At 41.2% G+C, this 27,956-nt stretch overlaps 1 pseudogene; it reads left to right on the top strand.

Moving 5' to 3' along the window:
• Window positions 1–24,943: 24,943 nt before the first annotated feature.
• Window positions 24,944–27,293, top strand: LOC134488583 (endophilin-B1-like; annotated as a pseudogene).
• Window positions 27,294–27,956: the final 663 nt, after the last annotated feature.

The raw sequence follows: 27,956 nt of genomic DNA, 5'->3' as shown, positions 1-27,956 counted from the left end.
GAGACCCAGGGGCAGAGGGAAGATTCAGCTAAATATCTCAGATCATTGCTTTTGACCGCAATGCATTAAAAATTCTATGGCGCTGCGGCCGAAATTATCTGTTGGCAGGAAACATTGACAGATATACTTGAAATAGTGAATACCCAAGAAAAGGTGCAAGGCCTAGCTGGTTCAATCGAGCAATATCAGGAGCAGTCATTTATTGACATAATATCTCTTCCAGCAGTTCACATGACTTACTCATTTTGGCGGCAGGCCCACAATGACAGCTGAGATGTCTGCAATCATTGTGGAGCTTTTGAAAAATGCAATGTATAACAGGCAGGACAGAGAAGTACACAAAAATGGAGAACCTTGAAGAAGAAAAGGAAGCATTCCTTTCTGCCTAGCAAGATATAGCAGTCCAAGATATTTCAGGATATTACACCAGCCACACAACAGCAGCAAGTTCAAGTGATTACATAAACCCTGATCGTAGCATATTGATGCCACTGGCAGGGATTTCCCCTCTGCTTGACGATTCAAGGAGGAGGCAGGAATCTTTCAGGAAGCAACATAGAAGATGACTGCAAGCCCTCGATTCCCCTGAGCTTCACCTTCAGCACAGTATAGACAATCACTGCTTCTCCAGATTATATTTTCGGGAAGTAAATCAGATCCAAAGAAAAAGATCTGTCTGCATTCTCTTCAGACTACAGGGAGAAATATCAGGGTGATAACTCTTACTCTGAACAGGTGTTATGGGTTTGAGGGCTGAACTGAGATGATCCTATTGCAGCTTTCCCCAATGGGGCCATCTCCAGATGGTGGTAAAAGAGCTGGTGGATTCTGGGAAAGAAGTTCACACATACTTGAGAGAGCCAGGCTGGGCATTCCTTGCAGTTCTATAATCCAGTCCCCTTAAGGCCAATCCAGAAGACTCACAGGCAGTGGGATTCTGAGGAGGAGTTAGAAATGATGGGCAGAGGAATACATATTTCTTCCTTCCACTCGACTAGAGGTGGAGATGTGGGTGACTGAGCTCTGTGTGCAAAGCAGAAAGTCAGACTGTGTTGAAACTGGATCAGAAAATGAGGTAGGGAGCTGCTGAGTCCTAGGGGTTGGATGGAAAGAAGCTAGTGCCCTGTTCTAATTCCTGTGTAACTCACGTTTCTCAGACAGTGACTGATGTTGAGTTCTTAAAATTAGAACTATATTTACTTTATGGAAATATTCAATAAAAATGTGCAATAAGAAGAAAATCTCAAATACAGCCATGAGGGAGGATTCTGATTACTCCCAGCAGATAACTTCTAACAGTAATAATTGACAGAGACCAGATAAGAACAGGTTGGGTAACAAGCATTCCAGAAAGAGCAAAAATATTCTAACGCTTAATCTCGATTTTCCATTCCAGCATGAAATCATATCACTAATATTGACTCACCTCTATGGCTTGTTTCCAATACAGGAAGTGTTGAAGTGTTAATGCTGTGAACCTTCACCTTATGCTCAGCCGTTATATATATGTAAATAAATAACATATCGTGGAAATGCCATAAACCTCAGTGATCTCTTTCTAACAAAAATTATTCCCAAGTCCATGTTGTCGGAAGTGGGAGGTATGCACAAAGCACTGCCTTTCCCAAACCACTGGCTTTTAATTGTCTTTTAATGTGCAACAAATTATGCCACTTTGTATTTTAAGGAAAGAAATTATCCCTACCTTAAACTGGTTTCAGGACATATGGAAGTTTTTGACTTGCTTTTGATATAATCTGAGGAAAGCATAATTACCATGGCATTAAAAAGAGAGATGGGAAAAGAGTTGAAAATGGAAGTGATTTGGATTTATAAACTGCTCAATATAAATTTTTTATTTATTGATTTATTGATCAAATTTTATCACCACCCATCTCCCCCCCACCAAAGGAGGGACTCTGTGGGGTTTACAATAAAAAAAATGCAGTGAATGTAGTAGGTTTTGTTGATAAGATTGTTGATAGTCAAGTAAACAAAATGGAAAATGGAAAGGCAAAAATAGGAAGTTTTTTCCATCAAAATTTCAGTTACAGAGTATTTACTGTGAAGCTGGTCTGCTGAAAGGCATGCAATGGGACTTATTCCAGATAAATGTGATCACTGTCTAGAACAGACACTCTCCTTTATACATGACTTGCCCGTTCACCGGATTAAACTTCGATAAGAAATTCAGTTTGTTTATAAATCAGAAGTTGGCAACCTGAAGGCCCTCAGTGAAATTCAGAGATGCATCAATTCTGTTCTCTTAACGACTGCATAAAGGAACCCCAAAGTTCTTTTAGCATTGTTGAAGGAGATGTTGATGTCGTAGTGCTCAGCCTAGTCTAATAGCCATGAAGCTGCTTTTTTGGAGAATATATTTGAGCAGAAGCTCTTGTTAGAAGATGTGCTTCTGAACATAAGCAGAGGGCTGAAAAAATAGTGAGTAATGAGACAACAGTGTCCCATTTAGCAAAGTAAATAATGTAGCTGTTTTGAATGCAGAGTATCCACCCAACTATCAGTGAATGCTAACAGACATTCCTTATATTTGAAATAAAAATGAGCTTTATTGAGAAACATACCAAGATTAAAAAGCTGCCCTTCTGTCTGAACTTCTTGAAGGGAGGGAAGCACAAGAGAGACACAGAGACTCATTTAACTAACGATTGACCAGGTGGGAAACAGAAGCTGGGACGGTGTGCGTGAAGAGCCTTCATTTTATCCATTTCTTGACATTTGCCCTAGTGTCAAATACGCTCAAAGAAGCACAGAGATGCAAGGCTCCATCAGCTTTGCAGTTTTGGAAGGTTTATTGAACTGTGCTGCTTTGATGAGAAATTACAGTAGCATTGTTTCCCAGAGAGCTGCCTTTATCCATTCTACCACTGATTTAGCTGAAGAACTTTTATATGTTGCAGGAAGTGACAGAATTGAGCAATGGCAACAATCTTTCAGGGAAATTTGCCTTCCCTCTTGAGTTTTATAAGACATTCAGACGCTTTGGCCCACTCACATTTTTAATAATGTGTTGGAGGAAAGGAATAATTTTATGAGATCTTGGAACAAATATAGTAAGTTACTAATGCTTGTAGGAGAATATTGCTGCGAAGTTGAATCATAGTTCTCATTTTAATGCCTCCCTGCTTGCCCCTGGACAAAAAAGTTTTAAAAACAGGTTTGTGTTTAATTTTTTTGAGTATTGGAAATCTATTCAGTTGCCTGAATGAAGCATTTAAAAAGCAAATTTATGAAAGCGAATGAAAGCTGTCTCTAGTTTTCTCTGAATGTCTGCATCTTTTTTATGGGGTGCAATAGGAGGAGGCACTAGGCTAAATATGCAGAGACATCTATATATTTTATCTTGCAAATTGCCCTCTTATGCCTTGTCATAGATTCCTGGATAAAAGACCCAAATTAAAAAGTCAATATAATTTTAAGTTAATTTAAAAGTCAATATAAAAGAAATGCCCTTTTCCTTTCCCTTTGCTTTTCTCCATCAAGATTAACAAAACCTATTGAGCTGAATGCATCTTAATGAATCTTTACTTGTAATGGACTTTGGGATGATGAGGTCACCAGAGTCATCTTTACCCCCAGTGACTGAAGGCGGAAGGGTTGGGGATTGGTGGTGGCAATGAAGAGATGAATCTCCCTGTTGGATGGCATACAGCAGCAGTGCACAAGTGCACAGAGATTGACTGCTAAACTGGAGGAAGGCGTTCTGTCTTCTCCCAAGGTGTTGATCTGATGGACTGATCCATAAATGCTGAGCCTAAGCAGCTATGGCAAAGTCTCAGCACTGTGTAATGTCTAGGCTGCCAACGGGCACTATTTTCAGTTGCTGCCAAGATTTTTTGGCCCCCTCCCCTCCAGTAGCACTACTTTTTCACCCGCTACTCAAAAACAGCTGTCTTCCTTTCTCTGGGGGTCAACTCCTATCCCTTAGCCATTAGGGCTTTAATGTAGATCCATTTTATGGACCTTATATCTCCCTTTTTATTTTTCCACATTCTCTATAATAAAAATGTGAACGCCTTGTGGGATCAGACCAGAAACCTATCTAGTCGGCTCTGTCTTTCCACAACAGCAGACAAATCCTCATGAAAAGTTCACCAGCAGCTGCTTATAGGAAGTCCCAAACAGGATGTGAGTGTACTGCTTCTGGTAGCAGAGACAATAGACAGCCAGCTGGTGATTAATGAAATATAGTTTTCCAAAGTAGATCCTGTCCAGATATGTGAGCCTTGACTCCCAGAAATCTCAGCCATGACTATGCTGGCTGGGAAACTCCGAGACCTGGCACATTTGGAAGAGGTTTGGCTTGAGGAACCTGACCGAACTAACAACTTCTTTAACAACCCGAAAGCTCATCTAGTTGACACCAAACACCTGAGGTAAACCTGAAGTAAAAGAATATCAGGTGTTCAGCTTCACAGTCAGAGGCTGTGAAGCATAGAGTGAGCCTCTTATAGCTTCTCCCTGTAGAAACTGGAAATCTTGTGATAAGTTGAAACCCACCTTTTCTGAGATACTTTCCCTCTGCAGTTTTTCTCACAGTGGCCTGGACCGTCCAGACACCATGAGAACGACCTCATGGAAACCAGGAGGAGAGCAGCATCCCACTTGGATGTCACAATCCTCCTCCCTTTGGGAGAAGCCTTTAGGTTTACCGCATATCAAAAGTACTACCAGTTATATTATCCAGATTTCACCAATGGGTTAAAAACTGATTCTCCTAACCGCTTTTTACTAATAATTATTAACACACAGTGTTTTGTTCTGTTCTGTTCCATATATTGCCAGAGTTATATGATTCCAGGCAGTTTACAGTCACAAAAACATAATATGTACAGTAATATATAATACTGCTCTGAAACTAATGGTCTAAAATTTGGCAGCAAATCATTCTAGATATTAGCAATTTGAGTGTAATTCATCCCATTGCCGGACACAATAATAGGTTCTTTAATCAGGTTCTGATGTGAGATGAGCCCAATATTTTCACAAAGCATCCTCTGGATAGAAATCTGATTTTAAGAGCAAAACCTATGGAGAAAATATAGAAAGCACATTTTTTTTATCCCATTACTCTAGCCATTAAACCATATAGCTGGGATTCAGATGCTAATAATGATAATTTGGATACTAAGATAAATTGATTTAGGTGACTTTATTCAGGTTAATATCTAAGAGGTTCCAACCTTTGCCATAAACTAGATCCTTTTTCCTTTATTCTGATGTCTATAATCAGAAGGAGACAACCATTTGGTGGCCAGTGGTTTCACTTCAGTGCCAGTTCCATCAGAAGTGTTCTTTGCACATGGATATGGTTGCAGGGTTAACCGGGAGAAGTCTTCAAAGCAGCTGCACTGAGCCTTCCTGAGGATACAGCTGCTTCTTTAGTGCTTTCAGGAATGCTTTGTTCGCACCAATGGACTTGGTGGATCATCTCTCCAAAATGCTTTACACTATCCTGGTATAATGGGATGCAGTGGCACTGCAGGTTAAACCGCTGAGCTGCTGAGCTTGCCGATCGGAAGGTCAGCGGTTCGAAGCCGCATGACGGGGTGAGCTCCCGTTGTTAGTCCCAGCTCCTGCCAACCTAGCAGTTCGAAAACATGCCAATGTGAGTCGATTAATAGGTACCACTTCAGCAGGCAGGTAACGGCGTTCTGTGACTGTCATGCTGGCTACATGACCACAGAAGTGTCTACGGACAAACGCCGGCTCTTCGGCTTTGAAACGGAGATGAGCACTGCCCCCTAGAGTCAGACACGACTGGACTTAATGTCAAGGGAAACCTTTACCTTTACCTATCCTGGTATAACTTTGGACTGAAGAAGGGAGTGGCCAAGGAAAAAAGAAGTGTCAAGATGAAACCTAGGACACCAGTGAAGTAGGATACTTGGAGATAATTTATCTTCAATTCTCTTGTCATTATGAATCCATATCTGCTTTACTACCTTTTCTCTGTTGTCATCATCATCATCATCATCATCACCATCATCATCATCATCATCTATTAAACTTGTCCACCACCTGACTCTCAACGACTCTGGGTGGCTCACAACAATCAAACACAGAAATAACAATAAAATCAATAAAATGTAAAAAATACAAAATAAACCTCCATGTGAATTTCAGAATTCATCAACTGTTGTGCCTCTATTTCTCTGACTGTCCTGTCATACTTATGCATTTCAATTTCAGTCTAAGCCAACAGTGTAAAAGTCAGAGTCCTATCCTGCACAGTGCATTAATAAAGTGGATAGCTCCCGTATTTTGAAATAAATAAATCTGTGTTATTAAATAAAACAAATTATTAAAGTTTTGCTACCCAACAAGTGTTGCATGACCAAGTCTGTTTTGACCCAAAGTAACCTGGATTAAGCTTCTTCTGGAAGTATCACCCCCAATGTATAAGCTTTATTATTTAACAGAGAATTAGTCTAAAGGTACTGTGTATAGCAACAATGCTGGTTGTGAGGAAAATAACAGTGATGAAAACATAGTTGGATGTTTTTTTACACATGCTTTACATAGTTATATTGGACTTCGAGGGAATAATAAACACATTTTTGCTCTGTTAAGGCATTGCCCAAAACACAATAACCCCAGATTGTTGAGTCTACATCACACTATAAACATTACCCTATTAGCAAACAATACATTGAATAACTGTCTTTGAGTGACCTTCAGAAAGTAACACAATAGCTCAGATTACTTATTATCATTGTGTGACTCTTTATCCTCATCACCACCTTCCAAACCAGGAGGCACTGTGTAAATTCGTGGATATCTCTGTGGCAAAGTTAAGACCAAGAGCAAAAACAACCAGTCCTGAGATGCCAATATTAAGAGATCTACCAAACCCAACTTCTGTTTCTGCACTATGGCCCTGCAGCTCTGACATTTAACTCAAGGTGGTCAGGCTGACAAATTCTTCTGGGAAGTTTACAGTAATCTGAGACAGGACTTCCTTCATTATTCACTATCTTCTTATGCCATGTATGGTAAAGGAATATTGGACAGTATTAACAGCCTGAAGCATCCTGCCTACAGCCATATATGTGCAATACTTTGAGCAAAAATGCAAAGTCCAGTAGTATTTAGTGGGCGTGGGATACCTGCTCTGAGACCCACATGTACAGATGGCACCATTCAAACTACAGTTTAGTCTTTAAAATAATCAGAAGAGGTTATATACCACAAATCAGTGCAAACATAACCTCAGAATTATTGCAATATTTAATGGTTTCTCTCACACAGTCTCATTTACTAGGCTATTGACTTCAGTGGATAGGGAGAGAGAGAGAGAGAGAGAGAGAGAGAGAGAGAGAGAGAGAGAGAAGGATTACATTGACACAAAAGGTAGAGAGAAATAAAGGAGGATTCAAATTAATACTCCCCATTCCAATCTTCTGATGTTGTAGGAAGAGAACTGTGTTAGTCTATGGTAGCCCAAGAATCAGAGGGAGCCTGGTAGCACTTTTTCAGGCTGTCACATGTAACCTGAATCTGTACAACCAGCCTGTCTTCCCCTCCCTTTCGCCCTCTGCCTCATCCCACTTTAAATACCTCATCTGTTTAGCCCCTCCATGCATCTGACAAAGTGAGCTACAGCTCACAAAAACATATGCCTTTTAATAAAATCTGTTAGTTGGAAAGATGCTAAAGACTCATGATTTTTGTCTACCTTCTGCCTATCTTAAAAAGGACCTGCCAAACCCGAATTCACAAGTTTCCTTGCCTTGTGGGCTTAAAGTATGCAGACTTGCTTGCGCCCTTCAGCCCATGCGTTTGAGCCCCTGCCCTCTAAGTCCCAGACTTGACTTTGTAAAGCAGAAAAGTTTGATTATGTTCTGCCTGGGTTTGCTCAAGCATGGCCTGGGATAAGCATATCTAGTGAGCACTGTGCTGTAATTAATTCCAATTTTCTTCCATTTAACCTAAAGGGGTTGACTAAATTCATTGGTTTTGGTATTGAGGAGGAGGAAGATGTTTGTCCTGTCACAAACTGGCTGGTTATTTTAGGCATCAAAGGTGCACAAGCTACAATCCTAGGGCAACATGAGGGCCCCAAACTTTACATGTGGCCCCAGAGACCTCCCAAATTTTTTACACATTGTAATGTTTAATGCAGAGGTAAGTGTTTCCATGACTACATTTGCTCTTTCCACACTGCCTAAGCTTCAGGGAGAGAGGCCAGCAAGTGGTCTCTGTTGCCAAGTCTGTCCTTTGGAACTGCATTCTCCCACCCCACCCCCAGAGATCAGGTGGCCCTTCAGCAGGACCTAGAAGACCTGGCTGTTCCCTCAAGCATTGGGCCAAGATGCTGTAAGAACCCATCTAATACTGTGTACTTGAATTTTGATTGCCCCCAGTGTGATCTGCTTTTTATGGAGGTGTTACATACTTTCATATTTTGTTCTTTGCAATATTTACATTTTTAATATTTTATAAGTTGCCAAGTGTCTCTATAATGCCTCCAAAATAGTATGAATGAATGAATCAATCAATCAATGGTATCACATCACTGGAATGAGAGGAGCTAATTCATTTCTGTTTGGGGGGTTCAGAGTTTTAGGGATGAAACTGGTGTACTGCAGTAAGCCCAGATTGGGGACTGCATTTTTCAGAGTGGTGCTATAGATGCTAGAACCCCTTAAAATTCCAAAAACCAAACAAAAGTTCTGACAGTTTCCCCTCCACCTACTACCATGAGCTTGGGGGGCTACAGGGACATAATGGGGCCAAAGGGTCCCATTTGGCCCCCAGCTAAGAGTTATCCACCATTGTGTCAAAGGGATAAAAACAACAAATATATAAATTCAGTATAATAATATTAACTAAACATAACCTTACTGAATGTAAATACCAGAACCACCGCTTCTTTTAATTGTTTGATAATTCTGCAAGTTAAGCTTTAGGCTGGGTGAGTGAATCTGCTTTATTTGTTTTTTTAAAAGTTACACTATTTTATAAACAATATCATTGGGAAGAGTGCGGTGATGGACTGTTTGGGTGAGTGCAGCTTTGTCTTCTTTTTTCTCCTTTTCCTTTCTGGAAAGAGAGCAGGTTCTGATGAAGGCAAAGGATAAGAAGGCGACTTGGAGGGCAGTTCGGCCTTTGCTTGTGTCGTAAGAGCGATGGAAGGAATTTTCCCCTTGTTCTGATAGACTTATGGGCCCCTGGGTTTTTCCTATGGCTGTCGACCGGCCCCAGGTGGCCCCTACGCTTCAGGCAATTCAAGGGTAGAGCAGTTGGCTTCCACTCACTCATCACAGCAGAAATTGGGTAATGAGGGTTCAGAGTACTGGGCCATCAGAGGAATGTTTGCTTTCCCTGCAGCAGTTTCTCACTTGCTGCAGTGACATCAAAGAAGGCACAACAGGTTGAGTGCACATGGAGGGAATCTCTGAGCAAATCAGAACAGGCAGAGATTAAATCCTGTTTAGAGCACTGTTCTGTGTAGTGGAGACAGTGGGAAGTACTTGTGTTTACCCTTGCCTTTTCATAGTTGCAAGATGCTCAGGAAGGGGCAGGCAGAGCAGGCTGGGACCAGTTACTGTACTTTTTTGCAAACAGAGTAGGCAGATTCCAGTGAATTTGGATTTCGGGATTGGGCCAGGAAAAGATGATGATGGAACTGTTTGTCCTGTTCTTTTGGGGTCTTCAAAAGGATGTGAACAGCAGAGCATCTGAAGAGGGTGAGGCCTAACACCTGATCTTTTGCTTCTTGCTCCTTCTGGCTGGTTAAATTGGCCAAGGGAGAACTGACTCATGGTTAAAGATAATTATTAATGCTTCTTTGCAGGAGGAGTAGGTCCTTAGCTGTTCCAAGAAAGTCATGTTAAATCTCACACTAAAACCAGGAGATCAGGGAAATTAAGCCTATCTCAAATTTTCCACTTCTGTCTTAGGTGATTGAGAAGATGGTAGCTTTGTAATTTCAGATCTATTTGGAGGATACTCATAACCTGGGCCTACTTCAGTTGGGCTTTAGCCAGGATATAGAACCAAGATTACCTTGGACATTTTTGTGAATGACAAACCAGCAGCTGGATGGGAAGAGTGTGGCCCTGATATTTCTCTGCAGCTTCTCAGCAGTTTTTCTTACTATTCATTATGGTGTCATTCTGGATCATCTGGTGGGGCTGCGCTTGGGCACTGTTAGGCAGTGGTTCTGTTCCTTCCAGTTAAGCTGTAACCAGAAGGTGGTGCTGCAGGAATATTGTTTGTTAGGCTTTGGGGTTGTGGTATCCTACAGGATTCCATTTGTGCTGTGCTGTGTGGTTTCTATATCGCTGGGAGAGATCCTCTGGATTATGGAATGAGATGACATCCATATGCTGATGCCACCCAAAAGCAGGTTTGATGCACCTGCTATCAAACTCCAAGAAAACAGTCAAATCCTTTGATCGCTCCCTGTGTCGGAAAATGGGCTGGATGAGGAGGAGGATGAAGGAGCTGAAAATGGTGAGTCAGGACAGAGATTGTATTGGTCAGGACTAAACTAGGTTCTGGAAAAATGAGTTACTCTAGATGGAGTTGTTCACTCCTCCCCTTCTGAAAGAGTGGCCCACTTTCTTTTTTCTTTTTTCTTTATACTAAAGCAAAGAGAATTTTAAAAAACATGTCAGCTGTACTGCAAGATACTGGCCCCATATTATGCTTATGCTGAAAGCCCTGTACCTACCGGCCTTAAGGCTAGAGAAAGAAGGCTTTGAGCAGTGCCCAAACACATACAGTAAATCTTAGATTTCCCTGTTCCCTGTTCAGTGGGCCTTGAATGCAATGGACAAGATCTAACTTGGGGCATTGCTCCCGAATAACAGAAAAGCCCATTGCTTAGTTGATCAGTTTGGACAATGTATATAAATAAGAAAAATATATATATAATTATCCATAAATTATGTAAATTATGCACAAATTTGGATTTAATAGACATTCCCCCAAATAGTCTACTAAATTGAGGTTTTACTGTACTTTACTTTTACCCATTATTCAAATTTTGTCATCCGAGTACATTACAGTACGGATACGGGAGACTCTAAGCACACAGACGACAAGACATAAACCCCAAAGATGGGGAAGCTGTGGCTGGATGGGACCATGAGGATCCACATCTCTGGTCCAGGCCACAGAACCACTTCCTAAAGTGGGGGATTAAGGACCACTGGGAGATGGTCCTTACAGCGCTTTTCACCCTTGAATGGCAGCACAGCAAGCAAGGGAGAGAGGAAGATCAACCTGACTCTAACCGACAGCCCAGAGAACGATTGGCTGCACACTTTGCTTGCCTCCCACCTACCATTTCCAGAAAGGGCTACTTTGATTGCAGTCACCCTGGGAACACAGAGTAATGGGATGCATGCCTGGCACCCACCTACGATCACAGGGTTGTATAGCGCTGGGTTGTTTGGCCAGTTTGAACATGGTGCAAGTTTGTGTGCATTACCAGAAACTATTAAAGACATCTTTGAAAAAAAATAAAATTTCCCCTCCCCCGTACCAAGAATCAAAGTATATAAAGTGTCCTAACAAACAAAGTCACTGCTAATTCTTCAGCTGATATGCAAGTAAGATGAAAGGCCTAACAATTAGTGCAGAGAGAATACTGAAAATGCTGGCTTGCGCAGCAGCCTCAGCTTGTCTCATTGCTCGGAAGACTAGACTAATGGAGATGAGTGGAAAGGGGAAGCTAGGGCCAAGAAACACTTTAAAGGACTGAGAAGCGAAAGAAGGTAAGAAGTAAAACCACCACAGCTAACTAGCCATGAGAAGGTCTAAGAACAGATGCAAGTTGGAGCAGCACTGGGGCGGCCAGCTAAGCTGTGTAGTGATTTGCAGTACTCATTTCTGGAAAGAGAGCTAGGCAAAGAGCAACTGGGCGGTGGTGGTCGAGAAGATCTTAGTCAGGCAACCACAGATGAAATGAACAAATAGAAAGTCTCCCGTAAGCAGTTTTGTGGAACCCGTGAACATGGTGAGGCTGAAAACAGCATTTGGACTCATCAGCTTGACATGCTACATTATCAAGTTCACTTAATGAGGGGGCAGGTTATCCCCACAATGTGTGCAGCTCAGTAACTGAGGTTTGCGACTGACTGTGCCATCCAGATCTGAAATAGCCTCCATCCTGAAACCAGACTTGAAAACCAAAGTGTGATTTCAAGAGGTGCATCTGTAGAAGATGGTGGTTTGCTCCACAGGCTCAAATTGCTTTCCAGCGTTTTGATTATGCCTTTAATCAGCCTTTTGTAATCTGCTGTCCTCCAGGTAGGTCAGAAATACAGTCCCCGGAATTTCCAACTGGCATGGCCAGCATAACAGAAAGATATCAAGTTTGGGGAAAGACTGCCTCGAAGGAACTTTTAAAGAGAGCAGGAGACCAGCAAGAATTTGAAGGCACTGCATCAGGAGACCTTCTCAGGAGGGGTGTTTTGTCATGGCTGGGAGTGAGAGACATGCCTGGCTAGCTGAGACATGCCTAAGATTTGCTCCATTGGGAGAAAATAAGCATGTTTATTTTTATCCCTTATGTGGCTTAAAGCAATTACTCTGGTCCTCAGCTGGTGCAGACTTCTTCATTTTCTCCTGAGAGTGCATTTTACCCAGCTGTTGCTAGACTCGGCCTCTTCAGTGACCCGTAGATTTTCTTGTTGATTCCACTTTCTCAGGGCTCATCTCGATGGTCAGAGCAGCAATTTCTGGTTTGTTTGGTTTTAAGGTAATAAAAGAAGTAGAAACTTTGGAGAAAGCAATGGAAACATTTTTCTGGGAATCAGTTAAACAGTGTCAATATTTATACTGTTTTTTCAATAATTCAATATATTAATTTTTAGACAATTATTTGATAAAATTTCTGCAAAGTGTTTATGTAAAATCCTACAAATTAAGAAATTTTTCTCAAATAAGTATATGTATACATGTGATTAAGAGCCTCGTGTGGCACAGAGTGGTAGGCGGCAGTATTGCAACTCTCCCCGCGACCCGAGTTCGATCCCAGCGGAAGCTGGATTCTCTCTCGGGTAGCCGGCTCAGGTCGACTCAGCCCTCCATCCTTCCGAGGTCGGTAAAATGAGGACCCAGCTTGGTGGGGAAGGTGACGACTGGGGAAGGCAGTGGCAAGCCACCCTGCTCTATAGTCTGCCAAGAAAACGTCACGAAAGCAGTGTTCCCCTGAAGGGTCAGACATGACTCGGTGCTTGCACAGGGGACCTTTCACCTCACATATATGTGATTAAGCAAACCCAAAAATAGTAGTAAAGGACTTGCTTAAGACTAGTCATGTATTTCTTTTCATTTAAAATTTAACTTTTATTTCACCCTTTTTGTTTTCTTTTCAATAAAGTGTTTGGTAAAAATGTCTTTTGGGTAATACTTTCCAACAGCTTAGCAGTGTTAACCAGTTGCAGTAAAAACCACAAAAACTGTTTTTCCAACCTACAGAGAAACATTTATTTTGTTGAGTTTTCACAACAATGGGTCAGTTTACAAAATTTATGGATTATTATCCTGAGATTACTGTATCTTCAGCCATGATTGGAGTGGTGTGAAAGAACAACAGGAGAGGACAGAGGGAAATAAAATAAGGCAAATGTAGACAATGTGATGAGCACCTATGTTTTGAATGGTCACATCTTGAGGTAATGATCACTGTCTGCATATCTCACAAGATACTTTGCTTCCTTCTTTGGATTAAAGTTAAACTATGTGTCATTGTTGTAGGGTTTATGTGGCTCCTGTTGAAAATAGCAACCCAATGTTTTCTGTTCTTTGTTTTTTCTCTGACCATAATGTTAAATAACAAATGTTGACATGCCATCATTACACTGGGAGTTTTCTACAGAATTGTAGAAAAATGTAGTCACTGAAGTCCACAAGGGGACATTTCATAGAGCCATCAGAGGAGGCCCAAATCATACAGCTTCATTAACTATTAAGTAAAAGATCAACTCAGATTCATTAGATCTGGCATTGAAATGTGCAATCACTGGACTCTTCAGCATGATCTGTGTACCTCCCAAAGCAACCAGTATGACCAGATCCTGGATGCTGTGCACATTTTGTCTTTCTCAGGCTTCTTGGGCTGTCGGTTGCATCCATGGAAATAGTCTTTCCTTGTCAGTGCTCCACACGCCTGTCCCAAAGAGACCGGTGAGCCTGTTATCGTACCTGTGTTACCGTGCATTCAGATAGCCCTGGTCCTCCAGAACCTTTTCTCAGCTTCACATTCAGCCCCCCAGACTTTGGTACTGCACATCTGCACCAAGCTTTCAGAAGCCACATGACAGATCTCTTCAAAAGCTTGAGCCGGCCTAGATTGGGGTAGGTGTGCTCATCTACTGAAGGGTTTCTTTTGACAACTCTTATGATGCAGATGTTGGTGAAAAGCTGCCTTACTTTGTTTCAGACAGCTCAGTGCTTTCACTTCTGCTCAGCTGGGTGCAGCAGAGTTGCTTCTCAGGCACAGCTTCAGCTCAGGCTCTTGCAGCAGCCCTAGCTTGAAGACAGTCTCTGCAAATGGGGCATTTTTGTCCAACCCTCTCCTGGTTGTTACAGACTACTAGGGCAGTGTTTCTCAACCTTGGCAAGTTGAAGGTGTCTGGACTTCAACTCCCAGAATTCCCCAGCCAGCCATGCTGGCTGGGGAATTCTGGGAGTTGAACTCCACACACCTTAAAATTGCCAAGGTTGAGAACACTGACCTAGAGTTTCAGTAGGATTGCATTTGCAGTGTTGCTTCTGAGGCTTCATCAACTCAGTTGTGATCTGACAACACACTTCATCAAGTCATTAAAGACTGAGAGGCTGTATTCACACAGTGTATAAATATGATTAGTGTTAACCTTGTTTTCTTAAACAAATTACTTAGCCTGTTGGGTAAACCCAGCCCTCATGGTTAGCTATAGTTCATATGGGTGAAATTCCACATATTTTGGAGTTTGTGGGTGAATGGAAATTATATGCAAATATATACACGGGAATGGATATGTGGAAATGGGTCTATATATATACTAGGTAGGCGGACCAGGAGTTTGCTGGACGGGGGAGATACCTGGATATGTACAGCAGACATAGCTAGATAAGTTAGATACGCTTCTGCCATGGAGAGCCAAATGTGGCTAAACCTGTTTGTTCTTGGCTCTTTTAGCAAAGCACCCTTCCGAGTTGCTGGGAGACATTGTTTTCCCTCCCTCCATAATGGGGACAGATAACTGTCGACTCCACGGGCCACTGAGCTGACAGCGAGAGCGTGGCTGGGCTGCTGTGACTGCTGTTCCCTGCGTGAGGCTCAGCATGGACCACTGGGACAGACTCCTTCAGCACCAGGAAAGTCGCCAGCTTGCCTTCTCCTGGCTCATTAACTACAAGACTGATATTCCCTTTCACAGTGTTGTGGGGTTCGGACAACTAGGCAACTTCTCACAAAATGACGGGGAAGGTAGCAGTTGGGAGGGAAAGAAGGCCAGCCCAAGCTTTTTCAGGTGTTTCATCAGACAGACCTGCGGGTTTGCAGACACTGAAGTCCATTTGCTAAATCTGGCCTGCAGAGTTGGTGAGCTTTCATGGAGCTAGTAAAAGGGTGGCTAAAGACTGGTGATTTATAAATCATATTTAAAAAGGGATTTTAGATCTCTACCCCAGAATACTTCAATTATCATTTTGGACAGATCACCGCTTGAGTCATGTCTCCAATTCTGGGCACCAGACAAACTGGAAGAGGTGAGGTGACCTCTGAGGAGGAATTGTGGGAACCGGATATATTTAGCCTTGATTTGGAAATACCCCTTTAGGTATGAAAAGATACCCCCCAGAAGAAGGGCCTGATCTCTTCTCTATCATCCCAGAGTGCAAAAGGCAGAAAACATCCTAAGGAAAGCGGGACTAAGAGCAGTTTGACGATGGAACCAATTACCAAGGAATGATAAATACTTTAAAGAGTTGCAAACAGGCAGATGTTTGCACTTTACACTCCAACATAGCTTTTGAAATTCAATCCAAAACACTGCACAGTATTATCTGGATAGTTCATGGTACAGTATATCATGCAAACATTGATTGGCTTAATTGAGGGAACTATAATTAAATTAACAATCAGTAAGCATTTTATGTGAGATACAGTAAGCAAGAAAAAAATGCTAATCTTATTTCTCTTTGCATACCTATTAAAACATTTTGTTTAATTCTTTTTCATACATTGGATTAGTGTTTGCATTTACATGAAACAGGCTGGAGAATTTTCAGAGAGGAGGCCTATTTTATGTTCAGGGATGACATGTAACGGAAATACAGGTAGTCCTTGTTTAGCCACCGTTCATAGTTACAATGGTGATGAAAAAGTAACTTTGTGACCAGTCCTCACATTTACAACCTTCGCAGGTCTGTAAAGCAAAGGAAAGCTGAAGTAAGATTGTAAGCACGGTTGCGGTTTCACTTAGCAAATCACCGGAGCAGAAATTATCCTTAACAGTTCTGATAAGTGGTTAAACTCTGTCAAAACCCGCCTCCTCCAGCTGCAGCTCCCGCCCCTGCCCACTTAGGGGGAGCAATTGGTGGATATTTTTCCTTTGTTGTTTATTTGTTCAGTCACTTCCGACTCTTTGTGACTTCATGGACCAGCCCACGCCAGAGCTTCCTGTCGGCCGTCAACACCCCCAGCTCCCCCAGGGACGAGTCCGTCACCTCTAGAATGTCATCCATCCACCTTGCCCTTGGTCGGCCCCTCTTCCTTTTGCCCTCCACTCTCCCTAGCATCAGCATCTTCTCCAGGGTGTCCTGTCTTCTCATTATGTGGCCAAAGTATTTCAGTTTTGCCTTTAATATCATTCCCTCAAGTGAGCAGTCTGGCTTTATTTCCTGGAGGATGGACTGGTTTGATCTTCTTGCAGTCCAAGGCACTCTCAGAATTTTCCTCCAACACCACAGTTCCAAAGCATCGATCTTCCTTCGCTCAGCCTTCCTTATGGTCCAGCTCTCACAACCATATGTTACTACTGGGAATACCATTGCTTTAACTATGCGGACCTTTGTTGTCAGTGTGATGTCTCTGCTCTTAACTATTTTATCGAGATTTGTCATTGCTCTTCTCCCAAGGATTAAGCGTCTTCTGATTTCCTGGCTGCGGTCAGCACCTGAAGTAATCTTTGCACCTAGAAATACAAAGTCTGTCACTGCCTCTATGTTTTCTCCCTCTATTTGCCAGTTATCAATCAAGCTGGTTGCCATAATCTTGGTTTTTTTGAGGTTTAGCTGCAAGCCAGCTTTTGCACTTTCTTCTTTCACCTTCATCATAAGGCTCCTCAGTTCCTCTCCGCTTTCAGCCATCAAAGTGGTATCATCTGAGATTGTTAATGTTTCTTCCAGTGATTTTAACTCCAGCCTTGGATTCCTCAAGCCCAGCATGGTCTGTTCTTACTGTTGCTACTTGGTCGTTACACAGATTCCTCAGGAGGCAGACAAGATGACTTGGTATCCCCATACCACTAAGAACTTGCCACAATTTGTTATGGTCCACACAGTCAAAGGCTTTAGAATAGTCAATAAAACAGAAATAGATGTTTTTCCGAAACTCCCTGGCTTTTTCCATTATCCAGTGGATATTGGCAATTTGGTCCCTAGTTCCTCTGCCTTTTCTAAACCCAGCTTGTACATTTGGCAATTCTCGCTCCATGAATTGCTGAAGTCTACCTTGCAGGATCTTGAGCATTACCTTACTGGCATGTGAAATGAGTGCCACTGTTCGATAGTTTGAACATTCTTTAGTGTTTCCCTTTTTTGCTATGGGGATATAAGTTGATTTTTTCCAATCTGATGGCCATTCTTGTGTTTTCCAAATTTGCTGGCATATAGCATGCATTACCTTGACAGCATCATCTTGCAAGATTTTGAACAGTTCAGCTGGGATACCATCGTCTCCTGCTGCCTTGTTATTAGCAATACTTCTTAAGGCCCATTCAACCTCACTCTTCAGGATGTCTGGCTCTAGCTCACTGACCACACTGTCAAAGCTATCCCCAATATTGTTATCCTTCCTATACAGATCTTCCGTATATTCTTGCCACCTTTTCTTGATCTCTTCTTCTTCTGTTAGGTCCTTGCCATCTTTGTTTTTGATCATACCCATTTTTGCCTGGAATTTACCTCCAATATTTCTAATTTTCTGGAAGTCGTCTCTTGTCCTTCCTATTCTATTGTCTTCTTCTACTTCTGTGCGTTGCTTGTTTAAAAATAATTCCTTATCTCTTCTGGCTAACCTCTGGAATTTTGCATTTAATGGGGCATATCTCCCCCTATTGCTGTTGCCTTTTGCTTTCCTTCTTTCTTGGGCTACTTCTAGTGTCTCAGCAGACAGCCATTTTGCCTTCTTGGTTTTCTCTTTCTTTGGGATGTATTTTGTTGCCGCCTCCTGAACAATGTTGCGAACTTCTGTCCAGAGTTCTTCCGGGACCCTATCTACTAAGTCCAGTCCCTTAAATCTATTCTTCACCTCCACTGCATATTCCTTAGGAAAATTCACCAATCACTGCCCCTTATCTTGTTCTAAAGGACAGCACCACTCACTGCCTTCATTCTTGAGGCAGAGCAGAGGCTGGCTATACACCCAGAGCAGATTTTTGAGGGCCCCTCAAGGACTGGAGAAAAGCACATTAAACAGGTACCCCAAATGGAGTTCAGACACTCAGGTCACACACAGTGAATTTAAATACCAAATGTAGGCCAGGATTGAGGCTTTTTGCCCCCTTTTGAGTTTTTCATTTACATGGTTGCTTTGTCTGCACAGTGCTACAGTTCTATTTCAGAAAAAAAATGATCTGTGTTTTGCACAGTATATTTCACTGTTAGATGAGACAGATGTTAAAGCAGCATCTTAACTTACCATTCCTTTCGGGTGAATTAGTGAATTTCGTTTTATTAAACAACTGTTGACCCTGCATACGTGTAGCTTTATGAGAACCCTACACTACAGACATCAGGCAAGCTTTCTTCAAAAATCTTTTATTGAGTATTTCAAATAAACAGAGCATTGTTTGTTTCAGATAAAAGGGGCTTCAGGATGGATAGCATCACTGGCTAGAAATCAATGTTCACAGCTATTCAATCTCTTCTCACTGAACAGATTTCTGTGAAAAAAAAAGAGAGAGAGAGAGAGAGATGAAAGTAGTGGTGGGAAAAGCCCAGGAAAGTTACAAACGAAAGACGTAGCATCTAGCTGTACCATAAAACACCATGAATGGGCTAGTGTAGTTGCATAATAAAAGCCTTGTCTAGAAGTGCTGAAGAAAACAAGATTGGTAATTAAAGTGTGCCTGGAGGACGTTTTGTGGTCTAGGAAATGTACTGATTAATGTTTTATACAACCATGACTGACCACCTTGCCCATCAAAAGCCACACAAGTCAATTACATGATAACAGCCAACAGTATTCACAAATAATTATTGCTGTCATGTCTCTCAGCTGCAGTGTACTTTCAGTGGTGAGTTATAGTTTCATATAGTTATATAGTTGTTATATAGGTATATAGGTACAGTAAATAGGTAGTATATAGGAATAGTTATAGTTATAGTTAGTTACAGTTATATTCAATATCTGTAATAAGCTCATTTGAAACATCTCAGATATAAGAATAAGAATAGAAAGGTTGTGAATGATTGTTGAAGGTTTAAGCAGGCTGGATCTGACACAAGGCAGAGTTTAAGGGAAGTGGGAGTGAGACGAACAGCTTTTGGGGGGGGGTTAAAATTATTATTATTATTATTATTATTATTATTATCATTATTATTGTAATCTACAATTAGATTCACAGTCAAAGACTGGTGAAAACCTAATAATTCAAGTCCTAACCAACAACTAAGAATTATTAAGGTAGTGTCTATTTTTTTGTAAAATTAGGGTGTTCAGGTCCAATAAATTCAAAATTTCCAAATATTGAGGGAATCCTTTAGGTATTGCTCCAAAGGCTCCAATCACGATTGGTGGTATTATTATTATTATTATTATTATTATTTTATCCCATCTTTTTATATATACTGTAACTCAAGGGGGCGAATGTACCAAATCTTCCTCCTCCTATTTTCCTCACAACAACAACCCTGTGAGGTAGGTTGGGCTGAGAGAGAGTCACCCAGCCGGCTTTCATGCCTAAGGGAGGCCTCAAACTGAAGATTGGTAGTAGGTTATGCCTTAGAATTCAAAGGCAAGAAGCAGTGGGTGACTTTCCTGACTTTTTATTTAAAGAATAAAATAAAGCAGAGCCATTTCTCAGATTTGCTCAAGTGAAAACCACTTGAGCAGAAGTAAAAGGAAAAAAGCTCTGAAATCAACACTTCCCCTCCTCTCCCACTATACTCCCTCCATGGTGGAGGGCTACAAAATGGGAACCGAGAATAAGGGTGAGTTGGCATTATCAGGACTTAGGAAGAAAATATTTTATGACACTGTTGATCATGCATCTCTTACAGGCCCAAAACCTCTACAAGGAAAAACAAAAGAGTGGCCATTGTGCTATGACAAGCACTCTTTAAAAGAATCATTTTACACAGTACCTTTTTTTGTTCAAATAAAAATGAGTGAGTTGGTGTTCTGTTGGAAATGGTGCCCGTTGCATTTTGCTATGTTTACTGTTCCATTTTCACAGGCTTTTGGGTTAATTCTCCCCTTGCTTACTGTAAGCTCTATCCTTCAAGCTGGCTTAATTATCCACTGTGAAATGGGCTGCCTTCTCCATCTCTGCAAACTACTTAGTGGCTTTTAGGAACTGTTTACATTTTGAGTACAGTATCCTATTACTAAGTACTTTATTAGGTTATCAGGTTTTCAGTGCATCCCTTCCTTTAGGCTCTGCTAATTTTTACTGCATTTCATTGTGACAATTCATTTGTTCGGCATGTAGAAATATCACCCATATTCTGGAGGAAAAAGAGTTGCTGAGACTGCAAAATTGGTTAGATTAGAGAGCCTCTTGGGGGACTTTTCAAGGAAAGAGTAGCAACAGCCCAGATAAGATTGACAAGAACTCTCCACCGGTAGGTCTTTGTGAAGGAACACAAGAGTTACATCCAGAGGGCATGTTACATTCAAAGGCAGGCTGGCAAGAGTTCATTACTGTAATTTCCAGAAGATGTTGTTATTCTTTAGTTGTTACCCCATGTTTTGTCTTCCTTTTATGCTGTTTTAAATGCTCAGGGGAGAAAGTCCATTTTGCCCCAAACACTTAAACCAGAAGTTCAGTGCTCCAAAGCAGGAATGTACTGTTGTGTAGATTTTGAGGCATATGTAGTTTGAACTTCTATCTGTCTATCAACTATCTCTATCTCTATCATCTCTATCATCTCTCTCTCATTATCTATCTATCTATCTATCTATCTATCTATCTATCTATCTCAATCATCTCTACCCATCCATTCAATTTAGAGGGCTCCCAACTCCAGAATGAAACTAGGTGGCTTACATTTAAAGATTTGAATGAATGAATGAATGAATGAATGAATGAATGAATGAATGAATGAATGAATGACCTATGTGTCTGGACAAACCACACATCAAACAGAGAACCAAGGCTCCACAGCTACCCTACCCCAAGGCCTGGGAGAACAGCCAGAGTTTTAAGGACTTCTGGAATATCATCAGGGTAAGAGCTAGATAGATCTCTATATGGATCTACAGTGATGACTGTTGTTCTTCCTTCCTCCCTCTCCCCAAGTTAGTTCTCAAGCACACAACAGGTTTTTTCCCACTGGGCATATACTTAAAACACAAAACACACACACACACACCAAACCCTGGAATTCCAAAGTAGTTCTCTTTTTTGACATGTATTCCCCTCTTTATGTAAGTTTTGATTCCTTCCTCTGAATGTGGTTCATAAGTGAATTTCATGCATTTCTCAGCTAATCAATTTAGGCTCCTGGAAGAGCTGCCCGTCTCTTCCCTGCAGAGAAAGAGAACGAGAGAGAAGGGAGGTTGTCAGAGAGAATGTGTCCCCATTCATGTGTGGATCTGGACTTACCAGAGTTTGCTTCAGTCTTGCTCTTCGCGCAGCCCCCAGCAGGTTGGGGGATGTGTCTCTGGCAGATAAAAAAGAAGTGGCCTGCTGCTTATCTGGGTCAACTTACACAGAGACAGATAAAGAGAAAAGAAAATGAGCAAGAGGGGGAGAGGTACACAGCCCAGCAATCAGCAAGGCAGAAGCCATGGCAAACAATGTCCGGATATCCTGCAATTTGACAGAACAGCCCTATTTTCATCACAGGTCATAGAGCTGTTTTGAGCCCTTAGCAACTCTTAGCATCTTTTTTTGGCAAATTAAGATACCACCAGAAGCTAATTGAGGTAAACGTCTCATCTAATCGGTAATTTGATTTATTATGGTGTTTCTCCTGAGACATGGCTTTATCAGGGACAGAAGAGGAAGTGGCCCTTCCAATACTGTTTGGGCTCTCACGTTTTTTTTATTTTCCATATCAATAGTTGGTGTCTGCAAGCAGGCATCAGATATGACCCAATTACTTTCCATACCGGGAGACCTGGTATCTTTAAACCCAGACTAAACCCACATTCTGTTTTTTTCTTTTTTTAATCATAACATTATCTTTTAGTAACAATGTTTTAAAATAACAGAGAAGGTATTAATCATGCAATCTTTCCAGTTTCATTCCTGGAATTTTATGGGAGGGACAGGTATTATTTACTGCTTGTAACCTTCCTGTTTCTTAAAATGCGTGCACACACAGATGGAATGTGTGTGTCAAGCTCCTGTCACGGAGCTCAAGAACAAATAGTGGTGAAATTTCTTTGGACTAGTAGTGCAAAAAGCCTTCATCTACAGGCAACCATGGATGCAGTTAAAATAGATTGAATTTGCTGATGCAACATGAGTAAGTTGGTCTCCTCACATGTAGGAAAGCATGACTATAGAATCATAATGAGAAAACCAGCAAAAAAGTTAAATTTAATCTTTTATTGCAATTTCAGCTATAATGGCTTTTCTTTTAAAAACAAGCCTGCTCCAAATGACATCTAAATTTAGACCTATACTACAAAAGCATTTTATAATATTTTACTAAAACAAAGTCTACACTGAACCCTTTGAAATGGAATTTAATGATTAGGAATCTAGGAGGGGAACAAATAGAGTTGCCATTGTCTGGTTCCTCATAAAATTCATTGAGTAAGGCTTGGCAATTGCATTATAAAAAGCTCTGTCAGAAACCCCCCAGAATCAAAAAATAGGAACTTTATGTAGCCTCTAGCTGTCAAAAGTATCCCAGATAATCCTCAGAATCCACCTGACAAATTCACCATCTCATATCAAAACTGTGCAATGTGTTTCACCCAATAATCTTCATTCATACTGAGAATATTTTCTTATAACTGCTAGGGATCAGACATCATGCTGAATGGTAGGAGTAGAATCACAGGTATGGGAGCAGAATCATATTACTCAGGGGAGCAGACATTAACTTTTATGGACTATTTATTTATTATTCAACTTCATATAGCCACCCATCCCAAACATATGACTCTGGGTGGCTCACAAACAATTAAAAAACTATATAAAAACACCAGCACACTATGACAATTTAAAAACAGTAAGAACAATGTAAAATGCACAACAATCTATGGGAGTTCGGGATACTGTGCCACTGATTTCCAGGGGTCCATTCTTAAATAAAGAAATTATAGTGAACACAAAAGACCAGAACTAAGACCCATCATGAGAATTAGCATTAGTTCTCATGGATTTTTCAGAGGCCAAGACTTCTTAACAAACAATGGAGATTAACCAACTCAGAATTTCAGTTTAATTAACCGCCATTACCAACAAGTATTTCTTACAGACTCTTTACTCCTTTTCCATCCTCCCCATCATGGAGAGGGAGAAATCATAAGTTCATATACATGCTCTTCTCAAAACAATACTCTATACCTCTGATGGACTGTAATCCATTTTATAAAAGATTTTAATTAAAGCAATACAAACTAATACAAACGAAATTCACAGAAAGGAAAGTAAAAAGAGAAAGTAAAAAGTGCAAAGAAAGAAAAAGTAAAAAAAGAAGAAAGAAAAGAAATATATAAAGAAGTGACTTCCAATCTTCATCACAAGTATAAACAAGTCTGGTAGCTCTTCACCCCATAGAATGTTGTGCATTCTCATTTGCAGTAGTGAAGAGGTTGAACTAGGACCACTAGCTCCTTGGGTGACTTTGGGCCCATTAGTCCCTCTCAGCCCAACCTACCTCATCAGGTGGTTGTGATGGAGAAAACTAGAGGATGGAGATCCTGGAGAAAAGATGCAATATATATCTAAAAACAAAGAAAGAAAGTCAGATTGTTCTCTATCCCTCTGATTTAGAATTTAGAAGTCCACACATCTTAACACTGCTGAGGTTGAAAAACACTGCTATAGACACTTAGTTCCCAAAGCACGAAAGGTAACATCTGCACTTTATTCTGAATTGGTAAGACTCCACCCTGAGAACTGCGTCCATTTCTAGATACCAGATTTTAGAAAGTATCAGACAAACTGGAGAAGATTGAAGAAAGCAACAAGATTAGCAGGGGATAGATTCTAAATCCTAAGAGGAGCAATTACAGGATCTGGGTATAGCTTTAGAACTAAGAGAGAATATACTTGTGATGGGATAGGAGAGCTCTCGTCAAGTGCCTAAAGAGGAATCACACAAAAGAAACTCAAGAGCACAGGATATCGTGGAATATAATTGGTTTTAGGAAGGCAGATTCTGACTGAACATTAGGAAACCTCTTCAGAGTAAAACCCCCTTCCATTGGATCTATTCAAGCAGAGGCTGGGTTGAGATTTATCATGGATATTTTTATTTTGACTGCTATGCAAAGCAGGTAGAACTTGATTGCCTGCATGGTCCTCCCAACTCTATGATTCCATGAGTGTCTTATTCTGCACTGGGAATGGCTAACAGGTGCAGGGTGGAGCACAATGGGGCATTGCTGATAGATGTTGATATATCTCACGTTGGAAAATGTCAGGAATTGGGAGAGTGTTGTTCTTAGCCATGAAGGGCTCATACAAATGCCCATGGTTGTTCTGTTGATCTAAAGCAATGTGTTCTCTCCAAAACCAGAGGTGTTATAGGTAAATATACTGTGGCAGAGCTGGATGGACAGATGTGGGGTAGCACCATCAGGAAAGGCATTTTGGGTGGTTTGTACTTGCTGTACTATTACTATCCTGGGCCTCAGTGAGGGTGGTATTTTCTGGGGGGTTGTTAGTAGCTTCATATCATCCCCTTACAGTTTCCTATAATCTCTTGCTATGTGTGGCAGGTTGACTAATGGTTTTTTCATATTTTCAGTGCTTTGGGTATGATATTCAGATTTTGCATTTGGTTAGAAGCATGATCTTTGTCTGTATCTGAGTGAGTTAACTATGCTCAGATGATGGCCTGGTCAGGCATCCGCCACTGTCATGGCATCTGGCCTACAGCTAGTTGGGCCAATTTCATATTTTCCATGCAGCCTCAAGGAATGCAAATGTGCTTGCAGATTCTCTAGCCACATAGAAATTATCACTCAAACCATGTGTACCAACCCAAAACATTATCTCTCAATCATTTTATCAAGACTTCGCTTGAACAGCATTCTCTTTTCATGGATTGAATTCTGGGTAATTAAGAAATACCTATCTTGCCTGGCATTTGTGGATGCTGGGCGAGCACAGGAAGACTTTGAGATGAAAGAGCCTACTGTTTGGAAGGAATACTATTTCTAAAGCAGTGCGAAACACTGGCCTAAATTGTGGTGTGGCCGAAAATGAGCTGGGTTTTAAAAAAATAAATAACACTTTACTCAATTGTATCATTGCTTCACACTAAGTGCCTTATTCTCTGCACTTCTGACACAGCCAGCTGTCTTTGGAAGTCTCCTTAAAAGTCAGATTGGATTCAAGCTGTGACAGGCACAACAGTCCATGCTGCTGACAAGTCACATTGCCTGAATGTGCCTGCAAGTCCAGAGCAAAAATCCTTGGCATCCCCTTGGCTTTCTTTCCAGCTTGTCCCACGCGGGTCCTGGGGAGGGGGTGCAGGTATATGCAAATGCAAAGGTCATTTCAGGAAGTATCTCTTGCTTTGTTACCAGCTGGCTGCTGCCTTCGCTATAGCTGCCCCCTTCACCAGCAGTTTTTAAAGGAAGGGAGCACAGTGATGACAGGCAGATGCTGCCAACAACAGGGTTAAATTGGCATTTCCTGCTAGAGGAGACTATCATAGATTTTGGTGTGAAGACGCTGATGGCCAAGGTTGCCACATTTCTGCTGCCCACAGGATAGGAGGTTGAGCAAGCAGAGATGTTCAGTCAGGAAATTTTCTGTGCAAAGCAGATTGTACCAAAGAAAAAGATCATTAAAAAGACACAACTCTTGCAGCCAGATCTAAATGTCAAGAGTTGTGAGAAACTGGACTGCCAAGCTCCATGTTGTATAAATAAGCTAGAACAACTGGACCAGCATGCTGGGAACAAGTTGGTTTGAGAATGATGGATAGAAACGCTCTCATTAAATGTGGAGAAACCTACGTATGAACTGGAGCAGCTAACAGACAGCTGCTATATACAATTCCTTCTCCCTCTAAGAAATGTTATGGGAAATGATAGACCAATGGCTAGAGACTGTAAACTTGACAAAATAAAAGTCTTGACATGAGTGTGGAGGCAAAAAAGCAGAGATCTGAGTTCCTTTGAACAGGAAGTCAGGAGAACCCAAAATGCAGGCAGAATTTACCAGACTTCTCTTGGAAAGGATTGGCAATATGCATAGCTTCTTGGCCTTTTGGCTAAGATTGAATGCTGACTTCCTGCTCATCACCGTTGCTGTTTAAATGATTTTGTAAAGGCTCAGTTGACCTTCTAGGCTCACTGTTATTACTGCTACATGCTGGACCTCCAGAAATAGCTTGGATGCCTTCCATCCTGGTTTCTTGTCAGCACCAGCCAGTCATCTTCAGCCAGTGCCCCAAGTGGTTCTGCTATTCCCAGGCCCTCAGCTTCTGTTACAGCCTTGCTCTCAACAGTAAGCAATGCTGCAGCTGCTTCAAACTTTGGTGAACTGAAATCCCCAAGTGGTGGTAGACAAGCCAGAGTACTTCATGATTAAGATGCTGCAAATTGCAGAGAATTATCACTTCTTGCCGATGAGGTAATAACAGTGTACAGTATCCTGGGAATGGATTCAAACTGGTTGATGGGTGAACAAGGAAATGCAAAAGGCAAAACGCTTAGTACTTACTTAGAAGAGTTAAACTAAATGGCTGGCTGGTATACAGATTGCTGGTTATGGCAAGACCATATTTATATGCAATTAACTTTAAATAATGCAGCTTTAAGTATCTCTCATGTTAATGCCTTAATAGATAAAAGTACCAGCTATTAGACATAGGTCTGTCTGACAATATTTTGTATGGTGGATAATCTTTTTAGTTCTTACATGTTTAAATGCTTTTGGTGTAGGTGCCAAGCTCATACTTCTATTTCTTTCAGAGTTTTTACCAATAACAGTGTTCTGCTTCTGGAACGCTACTCTTTCAAGCAGAGGGAACTGTTTGCAACAGAATTTTTCACAATGGGAAGCTTCTGCCCCAAACAACAAATAATTAAGCATTGAAAAATAAACAGAAAGACACTTAATTTTCTAAGTCACAAGAAGTCCAGAGCATGGTCCTTTAGTTCCGTTTGCAAAGGGGTGATCAAAGGTTTATTGATATTTTGCAATATTTGGTGGCTTATTTACAGATAGACAGGTTGAGCATTGTAGAAACATAGTTTAAATCAGGGTTGGCATAGTTTAAACCAGTCCATGGGTCGAATCCAGATTGCCAGGCTTCCCATTCTGATCCACTGCACTTGAAGTGAATGCCTTCACCTTCCTGAAACTCTGATCCACCCACTTCCCCACCTCTTGATTAAGCTG

The sequence above is a fragment of the Candoia aspera genome, chromosome 1, assembly GCF_035149785.1.
Source record: "Candoia aspera isolate rCanAsp1 chromosome 1, rCanAsp1.hap2, whole genome shotgun sequence".
Lineage (NCBI taxonomy): Eukaryota > Metazoa > Chordata > Lepidosauria > Squamata > Boidae > Candoia > Candoia aspera.
Note: the sequence above shows the minus strand (reverse complement) of the source record. Positions and strands in the feature narration are given on the sequence as shown.